The 19,105-nt window shown below is 31.6% G+C and overlaps 1 protein-coding gene across 1 annotated transcript in view; it reads right to left on the bottom strand.

Annotated features, from left to right (window-relative positions):
• Positions 1-19,105, bottom strand: part of LOC124358950 (serine/threonine-protein phosphatase 2B catalytic subunit 2-like) — a 266,031-nt gene that overhangs the window by 42,035 nt on the left and 204,891 nt on the right. The gene's annotated exons all lie outside the window — the stretch shown is intronic.

Here is a 19,105-nt window from a genome sequence, read left to right on the forward strand (position 1 = left end):
CTAAGTTAATAAAGCACCACTGTTAACATCTAACGGTGCTTTGTAATTTTATTAAATACTGCCACCTAATATCTAATAACGTCAACAATAAGTCACGTGTAATGTTATTCAGCAAGAACCTTGAATTATCGGAAGGAGAACGACAGTCATCGCTTAGCGAGTTATGTTGATAACGGCTGTACCGCAGATGACAATTAGTAACATAGCCCTCCCCCCATCATTGGTAATGACATTGATCATGTCCACCTTTGTACAGCCCACACACAAATTGATTGGTCGGCCACCTCTATGCCGCAGCCAGACACTTATACCAGTTAACATGTTCTGCTTCACACCGGCAAGGGACACTGTTTGCGTTTCTCATCACGCTGTTGGTTAAATGCAACTTGTGCAAATAACTAAATGAATTTAAGAAGTCCAATATCGATTTGCAGTTCTATGTTATTTGAGACTGCTGCCAGATTCTATAAATCTTTAAAGTCTTATTTACTCTCTTACTTTCCAAGATCAGTAATCTTACTGCATCAACCTGTTGTCAATAACTAATCCTTCCTTTTCACTTTGCAATCAAACTAAAACGATTTGGAACTCCAACTAAAACTTAACACAAATTTAACGATCAACTTTTTATCTTTTACTTTTAAACCTATTTCTCATCTTCTCAATGATTTAACACTCCCATATATTCTAGAAGTATAATTCTTTCTCTAGTGCAGTGTTATAGATAAAATAAAAAATTATAGAAGAAAGTTAAACATTCACTTTTGGAATTTTATTTGTGTAATTCTGTAATTATTAGAAAAATCATAATGCAGAGAAAATCTAATTTTTTTAAATTGCTTCAAACAAATTAAGTGAATGGAAGAGGACAATATTATGATAATTTATTTGGAAGGCACTGAATGCGTTATGAAATCACAGTCTTTAATACGATTTATTACTCTATGTAAACAATTAGCCGTAAACATTAAGATAAAGTATAGGTTTGCAGTAAAAACGTATTTTTATAACAACTGTTTATTTATTAAATCTTTTACTTGTTAAAGAATGCACTGACTGCACTGATTGTCATAGACAACCCAGTGATTGGCTCAACTACTGTCAAACATCACCCAAACAAAGGTGTTAATCCAAGCAGTGTCAGCATTGATCACTTAGTTAATCTAAGAGCACAATCAAACGATTGAGTGGGAGTGTTATCAATTGATTAATAGTCCTTGAAACTTGTTTTGTAGAATTTAATTTGATTACCCATTAAGCACTTTCCAACTGTCAACTTGTATTTATGCAACTCAAGTTTAAGTCTTGAGGCAAATCTAGTGCTTTATTTGAGCAAACGTAAAAGTATTTTTACGTTTTCATAGACAATATATTGAATGCTGGTACTAAAAACAAGGTTGATGATTAGGGTCTGCTATTTCTAGAACGTTTTAGAGAGGGTGAGTATTCTTTATTAGATGATCCTCAAGAGCAGTACTTTGTCAAATACAGTTTAACAAAAATAAAACAAAACAAGTATAATCAATATTTAATTTATAATGTTTGATTGGCCCAGTTGATTGATTCACATTGGTATATCTTTTAAGGGTTAAGTCTCCAGATCAGGAATTCTTGGACTGAGTAGAAGAGGCTTTCCTCGAACCATGATTTCTGGCTTTGCTTCAGCTTCCTGCATTCCATATTCTTCCATTTGTTTGGATGAACATTGTAGAATTTAGATTCAGCATATGTAGACTTGGTTTCAGAGAGAGTCAATTTGTGTTTTGGCAGAGTAAAGTCCCTTCCAAGTGTTGTACCCTTGAATGGCATGGTGTTGTTGGACATTGTGAGATTTAGCTATTATAATGCATTCCATTATGTAAATTCTTACAGCTTACAGCTTCCACTCTCTGAACACTTCCCTACAGCTCTTCCTATAATCCAGGCCAGCTATAATCCTCAAGAGACCTCTTCTGGAGAACAAGCACCTGCTGACGATTTTATTTTGCTGATACACCCCAGACATCAATTCCATACCTCACATGGTTTTGGAATAAAACTAAATAAGGTGTTATAGTGGCATATAGCAAGGTTATATGTGGGTTTATTTATAGATTTTCCACTAAGTCATTGGCAGTTAGGGGCCAATAACTTGAATGTTTTGATTGTTGGGATATGTTATCTACAATTATAAATTGAAGAACACTATGACATAACACATCAATAATTTCTTAAGTTATTGTTAACAATAATTATTTACAAAAATATGATGTCATTTATGTTATACAGAGTTAAATAAACAGCAAGTGTTTTAAAATATTAATTTAAACATATTTAAAATGTCTGAAATAATTTCATATGTATTTTTAATCTATTAGGAGATATTGTCCCTGTATTCACATAACGTGTTGGAATAGGACTATGTGATGGTCCTATCCACATGTTATTGTGCCTGAACACGCTATATGTCCATTCCTCAAACATTTTCCTTTGTTACTTTGTTATGGTGTTTAAGGATGTATGTAGGTGCTTTCACATAAATGACAAACAATATACTTATATACTACCAACACAACTGAACTGTGAACTATAAGTATAAATTATGTGTGTACTTCCAATATTCCTACTTTGACTATGTCGTTGCACATATGTATTTATCAAATTATAGTTGAATTAAAGACAGAAGGGTATTGGGACGAGCTCGACCGAAGACAGCCGAACTGCCTCACGAAGGCTCCCCCTACCGCTCCACCAATCACAGCCGAGCACTTTCCTTTTCGACAGAGGCAGCGTTTGTCACGTCTCCTCTGTTGTAGCTGTCATCCGGTAGGTATCAGCTGGGTGAGGCGCAGTAGCAAACCGTTGCTTCATTACGTGATTGGTTGTTGGTTATGTATGTTGTTTCGTGTGGTGTTATTGCGCTTCTGTGTGTTCGTGGCCAAGTGTTTTAAACAGTCTATTTCAAGACTAAACCTTATTTGAAAGAAAAGTGTACGCACGTACTTTCTAGTGTTACATTTTTGTGACAGACAATATTTAATTACTGTTAATTCCGTACCATGTCTCAGTGCACTGAAACAGTGATAAAAAAAACGCGGTAGGCCCCGCACTCGCGTGATAAGTGTGCCTTACACCAAGGTTGGAGAAAAAAGGCGTTCCATTGCGAGGCCAATCTTGGGAGTTGGTTTGTCGAGTGAGAGACTAATTCCAGCGAGATAAAATTAACAAAGGACCGATACTTCCAGTAGAAAAAGTTATCGAAAGAAACTGCTGCGGCTTTGGAGATAGGAAAATACAGTTGTGAGAATTGGAAAGGAGAAAATACAAAGTGAACAGAGTGGCTTGAAACTGAACACTCCCGATAACAAGTATTCGAGGTTTAAGCCTGTTACGGAGCTGGACGCCTTTAAAAAAGATGCCATCCGCCGCCATGTCTACGGATTCTTCGTAAGAAGAGAGTATCCCACAGTAGGAAGCTACAAGTAAGTCTTGCAGAAGCACATCTTTTTCGTGGAAGCAAATCATCTGTTGCCATTATATTGAAGAGATTGGGTTTCAAACACAAGAAATTTGGCAGCCGTAAAATATTAATGGAAAGAGGAGACACCATTGCTTGGAGGTGCAGATTTCTTAGAGAAATAAAAGATTTAAATTTTGAGGAAATAGTTTGGCTTGATGAAAACTTGGGTAAATTCTGGGCACTGTAAAAAAAATTGGATGGACTGATGATTCTGTTGAAGGTACGTTTCCTGTTCCCGTTGGAAAAGGGGGGAGGGATAATTGTTTTGCATGCTGGCAGCTCTGCTGGATTTATTCCTAACTGCGCATTACTTTTTACATCAAAGAAAACCAACGAGTATCATGAAGAGATGAACCACAAAGTATTTTCAAAATGGTTTCAAGATGCTTTACTTCCAAACCTAACGAGGCCCTCGCTCATTGTAATGGACAATGCAAAAGTACCACTCAAAAGTAGTTGACAAACCACCTAACAGCAGTTCTAGAAAGGATGAAATAATAGAGTGGTTAAATAATCATGACATACAGTATGAAAAGGCGATGTTAAAAGCCGAATTGTTAGAACTTATTCAAAGAAACAAACCTCAGACAAAATATGAAGGCGACGATATTGTGAAGAAACATGGTCACCGAGTACATCGTCTGCCACCATACCACTGTCACTTCAATCCTATAGAATTAATCTGGGTCAAGTAAAGGAATATGTAGCAATAAGCAACAGGAAATTTAACATAACTGAAATATTACAGTTGACGAAAGAGGGGTTGGAACGTGTAACAGAGTCTGATTGGAAGAAGGTAGTAGACCACACGAAGAATATAATCCTAGATGCTTGGAAAAAATGAAGGGCTGATGGAAGACTCCGTTGAGCAGATGGTAATAAACATCGGCAATGGCAGCTCCAGTGAAGAGGAACTCGGACAGTGACAGCAGCGACAATGAAGAGGAAGAACGCGGCAGTAACGTGAGTGGTATTTTCCCTCTCTCTCCGGTGGCAAAAAGAGTGTTGGACTTCGATGAACTGTAAAAAGCCGTATTGATTGATAGTTTGTAATGATTGGTAAATATTACACCTTACATGTTACTAATAAAATGTGTTAAATGCATTTTAATGGCACTACTTATTTCCTGGTTAAACTGTGCAGCAAAGTCAGTTGGCCTTTTGTATATGTACTGTTTAGTATTTAATTTACTCAGAAATAAAAGTAATTTCCAAAGAGGGTTTTAACCGATTATAAAATGGGCGCTATTGAAAAAATAAATGAACAAATTATAAGACTTAAATAAAAATAATCGACTCACTAAATCTTACATTTTGTAAATAAATCCACGGTTTCTAAATATCAAATTGATTTACAAAATTGAGATGATAAGAAAATTAAAAAAAAAAACATCCTTCATCACAAATCTGTGGTTTTAAAGTTAGTCACATTTAGTGATAAATTAAAAATATAAATATAACAAGTTTCGAAATATTTTTTACAGATTTTTTGTGAAGTAATTAGATTACATTGAGTTGATCGATAAAAGTCACACTGAAGGAAATTTCATATCATAGTCGGATTGACGCCCTAGTCGGAAATTTTCCATTTTAGTCACCCTAGCAATTTAAGTTTAGACTCAACAATTAACAATTATTATCCTATAACGGTTTTTAACAGGATACCTTTTATTGGTTAAAAAATACTATCCTAAACGAGCTTTATCAGGTGTAAAACTACAGTATCTTTATTTGTTTTAAGTTGATTTTTGACCGCGACACAGTGGTCATTTCAATGGATTTGCTAAGACTGATAAGACTGAGTAAATAATTATAACTTAGCAGACTTGCATTTACTTAACGAATATAATTTTAGTTCTTTTCACTAATACTCCTTGGTGTTTTGAAGTTAACTATTAATTACAGTAAAATGTACCATATTCAAATTATTATTATTAGGCCTATGTGTATATTTTCAATAATACACCCGTGGTTTCAGTAAAAATCCTTTACACAAGGTTTTGATTTCTGACTCAATTACTTATAAAATAGCAATTCTCAAAACAACGAACGCTATTAATTTATTGCTTCGATAAATGTGTCCACATGTTTCCGCTGCGAACCACCCCTACCTAGAAGCGGTTGATTTGAACGCTGTGGATGATCGAGTCAGACAGAACAAAACTTGGCAACACTGTAGCCGACCGGTCCGAAGAGCCCCGAACCTCGGCCATCGCTGCCGGGTCTCAATACCCTTCTGTCTTTAATTCAACTATAAAAAATTTAAGTATAGTTGTATCATGATTTAGTAAGGATCATCAGTTCTTAGATATAGGCAGTTTAATAAATATCTAAGTAATACATAATAAAACCAGAGAATCTGCTCTTGTACTAAAGTGGACTATTCTAGACCACAATAATTGGTGAATAAAAAATTCAAATGCTAATAGTGGGATTTTATCCTCTATTTTGTTAACAAGTTGAATGTTTTTCAGTTAACAACACTATGTTCAGTCAATATAGGAAGACATTGTGTTATGTTTGACATTTATTGAGGACCTCCTTCCCTTCAATGACTCTGATGGTTTGATAAGCATCCTCAGTTGCCACATCATCAATCACCAGAACTGAACCGTGGCTAAAGTTGATGTTGGCTAAACTGTATTCTGTTACAGTAATCAAACACAGTAACTCAACTCGATGTACTGTTAAGCTTTCTTAGAATCTCTCACTGTCTCCTCAGCGATCATATCATCAATCACCAGAACCTAAAGAGTATTTAAGATTGATACTGATTAAACTGTATCATGTCATGGTAATGATACATCAAGTCGTAACACTTTTAATTTTAAATGCATTTTTCACTGTCTACTCAGTGATTACATCATCAATCACCAGATCCTAAAGAGTATTTAAGATTCATAATGTTTAAACTGTATCGAGATATAGTGATGAGATAATGTAACTCAAGTCGGAGCATTATTTAATTTTTAATGCATATTTCACTGTCTACTCAGCGATTATATCATCAATCACCAGAATCTAAAATGTATTTAAGATTGATAATGTTAAACTGTATCGAGATAAAGTAACTCAAGTCGTAGCACTTTTAATTTTAAATGCATTTTTCACTGTCTACTCAGTGATTACATCATCAATCACCAGAACCTAAAGAGTATTTAAGATTCATAATGATTAAACTGTATCGAGATATACTGATGAAATAATGTAACTCAAGTCGGTGCATTATTTAATTTTTAATGCATATTTCACTGTCTACTCAGCGATCATATTATCATCAATCACCAGAATCTAAAATGTATTTAAGATTGATAATGTTAAACTGTATCGAGATATAGTGATGAGATAATGTAACTCAAGTCGGTAGCATTATTTAATTTTTAATGCATATTTCACTGTCTACTCAGCGATCATATCATCAATCACCAGAATCTAAAGAGTATTTAGTATTTAAGATTCATAATGTTTAAACTGTATCGAGATAAAGTAACTCAAGTCGTAGCACTTTTAATTTTAAATGCATTTTTCACTGTCTACTCAGTGATTACATCATCAATCACCAGAACCTAAAGAGTATTTAAGATTCATAATGTTTAAACTGTATCGAGATAAAGTAACTCAAGTAATAGCACTTTTAATTTTAAATACATTTTTCACTGTCTACTCAGCGATCATATCATCAATCACCAAAGCCTAAAAAGTATTTAAGATTCATAATGTTTAAACTGTATCAAGATAAAGTAACTCAAGTCGTAGCACTTTTAATTTTAAATGCATTTTTCACTGCCTACTCAGCGATTATATCACCAATCACCAGAACCTAAAAAGTATTTAAGATTGATAATGTTAAAACTGTATCGTGATATAGTGATGAAATAATGTAACTCAAGTCGTAGCACTTTTAATTTTTAATGCATATTTCACTGTCTACTCAGCGATCATATCACCAATCTCCAGAGCCTAAAAAGTATTTAAGATTCATAATTTAAACTGTATCGAGATATAGTGATGAAATAATGTAACTCAAGTCGTAGCACTTTTAATTTTTAATACATTTTTCACTGTCTACTCAGCGATCATATCATCAATCACCAGAATCTAAAATTTATTTAAGATTGATAATATTAAACTGTATCGAGATATAGTGATTAGATAATGTAACTCAAGTCTGTGCATTATTTAATTTTTAATGCATTTTTCACTGCCTACTCAGCGATCATATCACCAATCACCAGAACCTAAAAAGTATTTAAGATTGATAATGTTAAAACTGTATCGTGATATAGTGATGAAATAATGTAACTCAAGTCGTAGCACTTTTAATTTTTAATGCATATTTCACTGTCTACTCAGCGATCATATCACCAATCACCAGAACCTAAAAAGTATTTAAGATTGATAATGTTAAAACTGTATCGAGATATAGTGATGAGATAATGTAACTCAAGTCGGTACATTATTTAATTTTTAATGCATATTTCACTGTCTACTCAGCGGTCATATCATCAATCACCAGAATCTAAAGAGTATTTAAGATTCATAATGTTTAAACTGTATCGAGATATAGTGATGGGATAATGTAACTCAAGTCGTAGCACTATTTAATTTTTAATGCATATTTCACTGTCTACTCAGCGATCATATCACCAATCACCAGAACCTAAAAAGTATTTAAGATTGATAATGTTAAAACTGTATCGAGATATAGTGATGAGATAATGTAACTCAAGTCGGTACATTATTTAATTTTTAATGCATTTTTCACTGTCTACTCAGCGGTCATATCATCAATCACCAGAATCTAAAGAGTATTTAAGATTCATAATGTTTAAACTGTATCGAGATATAGTGATTAGATAATGTAACTCAAGTCGGTGCATTATTTAATTTTTAATGCATTTTTCACTGCCTACTCAGCGATCATATCACCAATCACCAGAACCTAAAAAGTATTTAAGATTGATAATGTTAAAACTGTATCGTGATATAGTGATGAAATAATGTAACTCAAGTCTGTAGCACTTTTAATTTTTAATGCATTTTTCACTGTCTACTCAGCGATCATATCATCAATCACCAGAATCTAAAATGTATTTAAGATTGATAATATTAAACTGTATCAAGATATAGTGATTAGATAATGTAACTCAAGTCTGTGCATTATTTAATTTTTAATGCATTTTTCACTGTCTACTCAGTGATCATATCATCAATCACCAGAATCTAAAATGTATTTAAGATTGATAATATTAAACTGTATCGAGATATAGTGATTAGATAATGTAACTCAAGTCTGTGCATTATTTAATTTTTAATGCATTTTTCACTGCCTACTCAGCGATCATATCATCAATCACCAGAATCTAAAATGTATTTAAGATTGATAATATTAAACTGTATCGAGATATAGTGATTAGATAATGTAACTCAAGTCTGTGCATTATTTAATTTTTAATGCATTTTTCACTGTCTACTCAGCGATCATATCATCAATCACCAGAATCTAAAATGTATTTAAGAGTGATAATATTAAACTGTATCGAGATATAGTGATTAGATAATGTAACTCAAGTTACTACACTGTCCAGTTTTCAATAATCTCTCACTGTCTCCTTAGTTGTCACATAGTTGAAAAGAAAAAAAAAACTACAAAGCAAATAAGGCCAATTAACTAAAATTAAAACTACTAAGGTTAAATTTCCAATAACATTCACCATTACTGTTCATGTACAAGTCTAAGTCACAAGTATAACTCGTTTACTTATAATAATTGTTTATCTGATTCCCATGCATGAAGAATGCAGATGAGTAGATTGATTGAGGTTTCAAGAAAAACACTGAGAAGAGATGATAAGAGTGATCCTGTAATTAAACTCAGATTTTGAGGACAGTTTAGATAAACTTGACTCAATCTTTCTGTATAACCTGACATCTGAATTAGTCTCTTCGAAATGGCCCTTACAAACGTATCCAGGTTATGAAGGGATCGGATTTAGAATTGAAATATTGGATTCCAGGAATACTCTTGGTTATGGTTAAGCTGTCAATTAGTGATAACTACCAAGAAACAGTTAATAACTCCTTCACTAATACAACATCTTTCATTAATAGTCGGCAATCTTTCAAATTAATAAAATTACTAACTAGTAATTTTATCTCAAACATGTAACCAACTAATCAAGCTAGAGTAACTAAAATAATAGACCATGGACAGATAATAAACTTGGATGTAAACTTTCCGATACGAAACTTGTAGAAACGAGAATAGTCAAAATATATGGTACCTACAACTGACTATGTAACTAACTCAGAACCTCTCCAACCTACCAAGCAACATCTGCCATTAGTTAGTTAGTTGCATGGTTGTTCACCTAGTTGTATTAGTCAAGTTCTGCAAGTTCTTGTTGGACAAATATCAAATTTATAACTCACTTTGTACACATTAACTATTAGCAGCACAAACAGACTACACACATATAAGTAAATGTTTCGCCAATAAACACAGTACATTTTTCATACAAAATTATTCTTCAATTGTAAATACATGAAGTGCCTATAATTACTTATTGGGCAGTAGAAAAAAGATACTGTTTAATCAGAATTCCAAAGTGTGGTTTTTTAAGTATGCTTTGTCACTGCTTAGATACTTTAGTGGTTCTATAGAATTCTATTTATTTTCACCTGGTTTGAAAAATTCAAAACTGTATGTATACTTCATAAAAGTAATTAAAAATCAATGTTTAAATATTTGAGTGGAATCATCAGAAAATATAACGAAAACCGTGCATAAATCACAGATATATTAAATAATTTGTAATTTTGGGAACAATTCCTAATTGTCAGTTCAATTTGTTCAAAACTGTAAATAATTATCTAATTTTAAATTTTAAAATTTTTTCTAGTCCAAATATCCTTAACGTATTGGTATGGAATTTTGATAGTGTCTTAATACCTAGAGGTTCCTGTTTTTATTTTTGTGGTTTGGCTGTTTTTAAAAACAAATTTAAATAGCTCGAATTCTATAGAATATCTCATAATTACGAAACTAATGAATTACACTTTAGAAGTTTTAAATTTATTATAAAATTAAAATACTCTTAGATATAAAACTTATTTTCAACAACTGGAACTAATAAATTCTCTGTACTGCTGATAAACATTGTTCTTATCCAGTAATTGTTTCTCACCATCACGATCAACTACTCTGAGACCACTTGTGTCATTTACTAATTTCATTATCAAATTGAAATAACAGTCTGTCCCTTTACAGTTCCAATTCCCAAATTAAAATTTCAAATATACCCAATTCCAAATATTGTTATTTGCACACTTTGTAAATTTGAATCATTAAAATAGTTTATTTTATTTTTTTAATAAGATCAAATTGGTGTTTTTACTGATGTAATAGTGTATAGACTTATATTTTAACCTTTAAAAGATATTTTCTCAAACGACTTCAGCTGCAAGTGTCCTGTTGTGATCGTCAAAAACAATAACATTGGCTCCTGGTGGTGGTGGCATTACGTACTTATATTGAATAAGCTTAGTAAGGCATATTATCTTATTTCTTTTCTGTCTTCAAAAGTAGACACAAAAACACTGTTAACGGTCTACTATGCATATGTATATTCCTACCTGACATATCACCTTGAATTCTGGGATGATTCAGTTGAAGTAAACAAGCTTTTCATAATTAAAAAAACGATAATCCGTAAAATAAACTGTATTAAGTATGATGAATCCTACAAACCCAGTTTTAGAGACTTAAAACTGCTTGCTCTTCCATCAATTTATAAATACCAGACACTCATTACGATCAAGAAAAACATAGAAAATTTCAATTCATTCTCAAATATACATAATTATTCCACTAGACACAATAATACTCCTATTTATCCTTTACACAATCCACGAAAAAATCTCAAAATCGGGGGTGGGTTCTTTGAGAAATTGCCTGAGTATGGATGAATTCGTTTGTGTAACAATTTGCCCAATGATTTCAAATTGGAGACATGTTTGGAGGGTTTCAATAATACAGTGAAGGGCTATTTGCTGGGAAAGTGTTTCTACAGTATAAATGAATTCTTGACTGAAAAACACTTAAGTTTTTAATAATTATTTGAATTATATATCTTTGTTCATGTTGTGTTGGGGATTTTGTTCTATTTGCTGTCTATTTTTTAATTTAACGCTTAGTGTTTGATATTCTACGTTTAAATATTGTTACTATTATACAAGTTATAATTGATTTATATTAATGCAAAATGTTCAATATTTTATGTTTAAATTTTATTCTATATGTCTATCTAAACAATTCATATTAATTTATTTACATTTTAATTATTTAGGTTAGGTATTTTTAACAAATTGATATGTCATCTACCATAAGGTAATTATTACTTAATGTACATGGTGTTATGTGACAACATAAAATTTTTTAATAAATAGTAAAAATAACATTAAATTATAATATGATTGGCAACATTAGAATCATGTTCACAGCCTGCTCAATGTTGGTATGAACACAGACAAAAAAACAAATACACGGTCAAAGTTTCATAGCAAGACTATTCCATCACAGTAGTACAGCATTTTTTCGGTAGTTAACACTTGTCATACCATTTTAATGGGTTCAGCAAACGTCAAAACTTAAAAATACAATGCTGAATAAGAACGGGAGGCTTTGTCTTTTCACATTAAACATAAGCTTTATTTTGAAATAGAATAATTATTTTCACTTCTAAATTTATCAAACTAAAATAGAAAACTATTTTTTCAAATTTACTAAATATTTAACATAACTGCCAGCTATGCATGAATAGTGGATTTATTTAAAATAATTGCAACTAATTATTTACTTTAGTTATACATAAATAAAGCGTGCATAAATTAAAATATTTCAGTATTTTTAGAATGTATATTTTATTTTATTGTCACAAATTGTGTTATTAATATCACTAATTTTAAAATTAAAAAATTTGATAAAGTTAAAAACTATTTACTGACTTTTCAAAATGTATAAATTGCAACTATTTCTCTTAAAAAAATTATAGTTTATTAAAAACATGCGCATTTGAAAATGTTTCTCTTTACTATGACATAACTTTATTTTCTTGCCCAGTAAGTTCCCTTGAGAAGAAAGAGAGGATAATTTAATTTTCATCCAGTATGCCACTCAGTTTGTGTGTCAACCCCCCACCATCTGTTCTCCTACTCTCACAACATTTTGTGTCGACATGACAAGAAGATGGAAATATAAGTGTTAATGTACAAGAAGATGGTCAACACAGCTACCAAACATGTTGTATCGACAAGACGCCAATATATCAGTTAGTGTAAAAGAAGAGCAACATGTCTAGAATTCGGAGTAGTGACTGTAAGTCGCTTGATGTGCACCCACACTCACAAGGCAGTCAGTAATAAATTCTCTATATTTTTGGTTATCATAATTCACAATAACATACAAAATATTTTTCTTTTACTCGAATACATGGGTGAATACTACACAAGCAGTAAAGGAGGTACAGTAATATGGGTGTATATTTAAATGTGGTAGAAGTTTAAAATTTGATGTTTAGCGTGTGTGAGGGGTTGCTAGGACCCGGCCCTGTTTTTCTTTAGAAAAAAATTATACATGTTGCAAGTATAGAAAAGAAGCTTCACATGAAATTTCAAGTCTATAGCTCAATTTATTCCCGGAATATTGTGCAGATAGACAGACAGGTAAGAAATGTTGATGTTTCACCAATGCTTAGCCATTAATTTCCCAAAGCCAAAAATATAATATTTCTTCTATCCTCAGATTAAGTATCTTATAAAACTGACTGTGAATTAAAAAGAATAAACTAACCAAAGCCTAACTTTAACACCTGAATTGGTTCTAATATTAACAGACTATTTTGTGGAAAAGTATCAACAACCTGGATCTTCCTTACTTGTATCTTAAAACATTCCGGAACAAGTTGTAAAGAAAAATGTGTATAAGTAAATACTACAATTTCTTACTACTTAGTTGATACTTACTTACTAAGATACTTCCTTACTAGTTAATTAATGTTTAATTATGTAATTAGTTACAAGAAAAACAATACTATATTTTATTGTTACTTAAGGTTATCTGAAAATATTAACAAAATACTGTAAGTTATATATTGGTAAAATTTTTAGACGTTTACGAAAATGTTTAAAAGGTAGCTTAACAACATACAGACACAATTAATGCAATAAATCTTTATAATCAGTAAATCAATTCTTAATATTGTAGATGAGTGTTGGAGGGAGAACCAGACACAGTTCTAGATAGATGGAGGAACTCATTCACAAAGACTATAAGATCACAAGGAAGGTGAAGGGGAGAGGGAGGGGTGGGACCAACATGAGCTATAAATAAACATGTAGTAAGGCTTCCCTCCCTCTTGCACAAGGAAACTACATTTCCTGCAATAGCACAAGACACCATTATAATACAATGAAAAAAACAAAACTATAAACTTTATTTTAAATCAAATCAAATAAATTCTTTATTAAATATATGTACATTCTTGTACAATGAATAGTCAAAGACAAATAAAATCATCAAAAACATACCACTAACTAAAGAAATAATAATGTTATAAACTATATATTTAACACTGTATCTACCTATCCCTCACTAAAAATTCGTCTGAAGAATAAAATGAAGATTTGAACGAATATTCTTTAGATAAAATTAACAATTTTGCAACATTTTTTTCTAGTTTAAGTGGTTCAGATAAACTATCAAAAATTGTTAAGCCTTAAAAGTAGTTTTTTTAAGAGCTCTATTCTGTAACACTCATTAATTATATAAGCTCTTGTGTTGTACTGGTGTCTTCTGCCTTCCATAATTATTAATTGTAATATTATTTCCATACACAATCTTGATAGTTACATAAATATATAAAATACTCGTATAAGCCAATAACATTTGATTTGAAAAAAAGTTGTCTCACATATTCTCTCCTATTTAAATTAAAAATTATTCTTAGTGCCTTTTCTGCTAAAGCAATATCCCATAAAAAGTTTTCTTAGATGATGCTCCATAAATATTTATATCGTAAAATAAAACACAACCTATAATTTTCTAAGAAAATTCTTTTACACTCACGTAAGCATAAATCGGTCTGTCATATTAAATTAGAATATATTCCACTAATAATTTAAAAACAACATTAAATATTGATAACAATTTAAACCGAAAAATATTGTACTTAAACAATATTAAATAAACAATTTTTAAAAACTACTTAATTTTGGTTATAAGTTTGATAATCAATTTCCACATTAAATTAAAAATAAATCAAATATCAACAAACTAAAAAGCAGTTTAAACAGAATCCTACTGAAATGTTTTTTTTTCCATACAATCACTGTATTTTTATAATACTTACACAATACAGATTAAGCCACTGTAAAACCGTATTTTTTATTCTTTAATGCAAAGGAAGCATCTATGTTTTGTTAAAAACTAAAAAAGTAAGGCATATGCTTAGTATTTTAATGATATTTTAATGCATTAATAATTATTAATAGTGTACAACAATAATTTTAAATTGTTAACACCAAGTGTGCAACAGTTTTAGTACAGAATCTTTTTACTATTTTAATAATCATTATTAGTATACAAAAATAATGTGAAATCGTTGACACTAAGTGTGTGAAAGTTTTAACAAATAAATTATTAAATTAAAAAATTATTTCCAAGTATTTGTCACAAACACTTAAAATGCCCAATTTAATCTGCTTATAACACCAGACCATCTTAATTTTTAGTTCTTATACCCTTTTTGATTATCTCTCTTTCTCTTCCACCAATCTCTCTTTCTCTTCCACCACTCTCTCTTCCTCTATTGATCTATTTCCCCCTCTTACTCAATCACTCTTAACTTTCTCCCTCCCACACTTCCCTTCTCCCAAATCCACTCTTCCTTTGAACTCACTACAATAAATCCCTTTTTTAACCAGCTGTTATCATCCTGTGAACTCTCAACATCTTATCACATGATTAAATTTGTTAGTAAAGAACTACAAGCTTCAATAAGGTGACTGGACTGGCTGGCAACAATAAGTGAGTGTTCAGTCTACACGTTTTCTTCCAGACAATCCGACCTGAGAGACAATATAGCCCATCAAAATTCAGGACAGGCATTTGACAAGAGTCTGTTATCCGCTCTAACCCCCAAACCCCTCCTACCCCACCCTCCCAGGACCAGGGGTCAACATCCCCGACGCACTCTTCTTGTACCTCTTTGCTCACATCCATGACTTCATAGTTATGTTAACATGTAAAAAAGAGAATTTTTTAAGTCTGAACTTTTCAATAACTTTCATATTATTATCAGTTTTTTACTTTTTACTACAGAAGAATCAATCAAATATGGCCACCTCGGGATCCAACCTTCAGCCAAATGAACCAGTACTCTATAAATGTACAATATTACTTTATGATTACATACTTTTATTTAAAAATCAACTATCAAGATTATTTTAAAAATTGTATAACAAATATGCTCCAAAGAGGTACCTAATGTTGTTATGCAATTGTTGAATCATCATGTTGTTTCATTCACAGATAGTCAAGTCAAAATGTCTTTATTTATTCAGCACAAATCATGTACATAAATAGTGTCAAATATTAAATACAAATAATTACAGGTAAATGATCATAATTATGATGGCCTACTTATTCTGATCCAGTTCACAATCGTAATAGGCAGTATTTTCTAAAACTGCGCCCGATGGGTACACTTTGCTGTGCAATTTCTTATTGTGTTCTTATCGTTTGCCTGTCTTGGTGGTTTGTTAAATTTGATACCAAATCTGAGCCTGTCCTTCCACCTGTTATGTGTGTTCTGATACATTATGAAATGGATATGTGGATTGATTTGTTGATTCATACAATGGAGCTTACTTACTAGCCCTCAATGATGTCATTGTTATAGTTGGACTACCTATATGAATTCCTGTAATGTACCTTTTTATACATTGTTTAACTGCACTCATATGCCCTGCAAATGCAAAATAAATCAGAATAGAAGTCGTCTGAGAACTTTGTAGGTACATTTAGACCAGTGAACGAGAATTCCACTCACCATGAACAGTTTTTCCTAATAAAATCATAATAGATGTTCGATCAAACTTTTTGCTACAAAAAGCTATTGAAAACCTCAAGTAAAAAGTTCTTTTCATTATTAAAATATTCATGTAACATTCAATTGTTCAAAATGACATGTTCGCAATGTTGTACGTTTTTGTGACAATTTCATTGTTGTGACGAGTGTCCTGAACATACTGACTATTTCGTTTTCCTTCATCCACAGGACAACCGTTTTTTTATGACAGAAAGATAGTGTTACAGCGTATGACATCCTCCGGCAACGTTTACGATGGCTCGTAGTTTGTTTTTACAACCAAGTAAAGAGAGCCGGTGACGAGCCAGTCACTTGTTGTGCCCCACACATAGTTGGCAACGGCTCAGTAAGTTATGTAGCTCCAACCTTGAACAACCAATGACTCTGCCAACTTTGACACAGATATGAGCTGACAGCAACATATTGTGTTTCAACACTGGCTGTAATCATTTATACACAGTGACAAAATGAATGGACAACATGTACAAAAAAAACATGCCGATGAATCTAGAGGAAATTTTTTGATACACTATACTTTAATTCTGAGGCTGGTTTTCTTTAAGAACATTAGATTTTTTTAAATACTACACCACTTTGAATGATTGGTGTTCTATGCCAGACAGAAAGAGCCAGCTGATTCAATTTCGGTAGATGGATACCTAGGGGAAATTTCAGATGGGTACCTAGGGGAAATTTCCAGTGCTAAGGTTTGCAAGCAATTATCATTCACTCAATACCAATTCCTAACCATTACATTTGGCTTTCATTTCATTTTTTATACTGTGTACAACTTAGTACGTTTACATTAGACAGCTTTTTGGAAACGATTATAACAAACTGACTGGCTAATTTAGATGTATAAACATTTTTACAAATAAACTTTCCATATGATTATAGTTGTATAATTCCAATAAATAATACGGTCAACAAGTAATACTTTATCCCAGTTATTCAGATGTCAGTATATCTTATGTTTATGAATTACGAAGTGTTGTTGATCATTAAGTGCTGCTGATTTCAATAAAAGTTTTTTTTTCTAAAATATTCCCATGATTTATACATTTTCTTGGATAACATAAAATGTGTTTCTTTTGTACATTTTGGAGTCTATATCAATCTTTCTACTACTGCAATATTTTTTTTATCATTTCTCATAAATTACATGAATTTGTTACTAACTAAACTATTAAATTATTATTAGTCATAAAGCTGTCAAAACGAAAAGATAGGTAATACATGTGTTGAATTTTTAATGGCATTAGTTTTATATTATACTTTAAAATAGTTGTACAACTATGCGCCAGTATAGAATTAAACATTATTATCTTTATGTTATAAAGATGAAAGTTCAAAGTTCACTTTAAAAAATTGAGGGTTGTCAACATTATATTTATTCACGGCGGCGGCTTAAAGTGTGTGGTGTGTGAGACAATCTATTACTATGCAGGGAAGAGAGAGAAATATTTCACTCCCATGAAATGCGATGAGAATATTTCAGACAGAACATCAACTCAGAAATGCTGCAGCTTCTTGTGGATTTATTCAAAACTCCCACAAATCACCATGTAAATGTAAAGATATTAAAACATTGGTTTATAAGTTATTGTTGTAGAATCAGATTACATAATGCTCATCAAATTTATCTTCAATTGAAAAGGCCTCAAGATCATTAATGAAAATCATTACTAATTTATACAGACATATTTCATTACATTTAACAAGCAGTTTTAGCTATAATAAAAGGCATTCAAAATTAAATTGATTGTTACTAATCTGTTTTTACTAACTCATTCTGGTTCAGTATTTATATTTCCAATGATTCTAGCGTAATTCAATAATGAGGAAACGATAAATCTTCAATTTAACAAGCAAGAAATTATTTGCAGTAATTATTCTGTGAAGGGCCAAGATAAAAGTGTCATCTCAGTGATGAAGCAGCTTCTCAATCATCCCGGGACGGAAAACCCTGGCTTGACAAACCTTGGCTATTGGATGATGAAAAATATTCTGTTCAATTAACTGAAAGCCTACAGTACTTCAGAAATATTGCTTTCTTAAAAAAAGACATCTAGTCTTGTGTTTGACAATTTACTAAAAGCATAATGAAAATTGTGTTAAACAATATGCTAATTATTAATATTATTTTTTTATCCTGACATTTTAATGTTCCAAAGTGAGTTAGTGAGTAACTGCTTTACACACTAAAAGCTCCAAGATTCAACTACATCAGTATTTTTTTTTACAAATGAAAAATCCTATTTGATCCAGAAACATCCAAATGGGATTATTGTCACTTTGGAAGCTGAAAAATCACAAGATCCAGTCAGATCGCTTTCTAAACCGCAAACTAATAAATTACAATCAAGCTGGTGTTACTTTACAAACTGAAAATCCCAATATCCAAGATCGGTATCTCTTTTCATATTGCGCAACACAAAACACCCCAGAAATGGCCACA

Source organism: Homalodisca vitripennis, chromosome 4, assembly GCF_021130785.1.
Source record: "Homalodisca vitripennis isolate AUS2020 chromosome 4, UT_GWSS_2.1, whole genome shotgun sequence".
Classification (NCBI taxonomy): Eukaryota; Metazoa; Arthropoda; class Insecta; order Hemiptera; family Cicadellidae; genus Homalodisca; species Homalodisca vitripennis.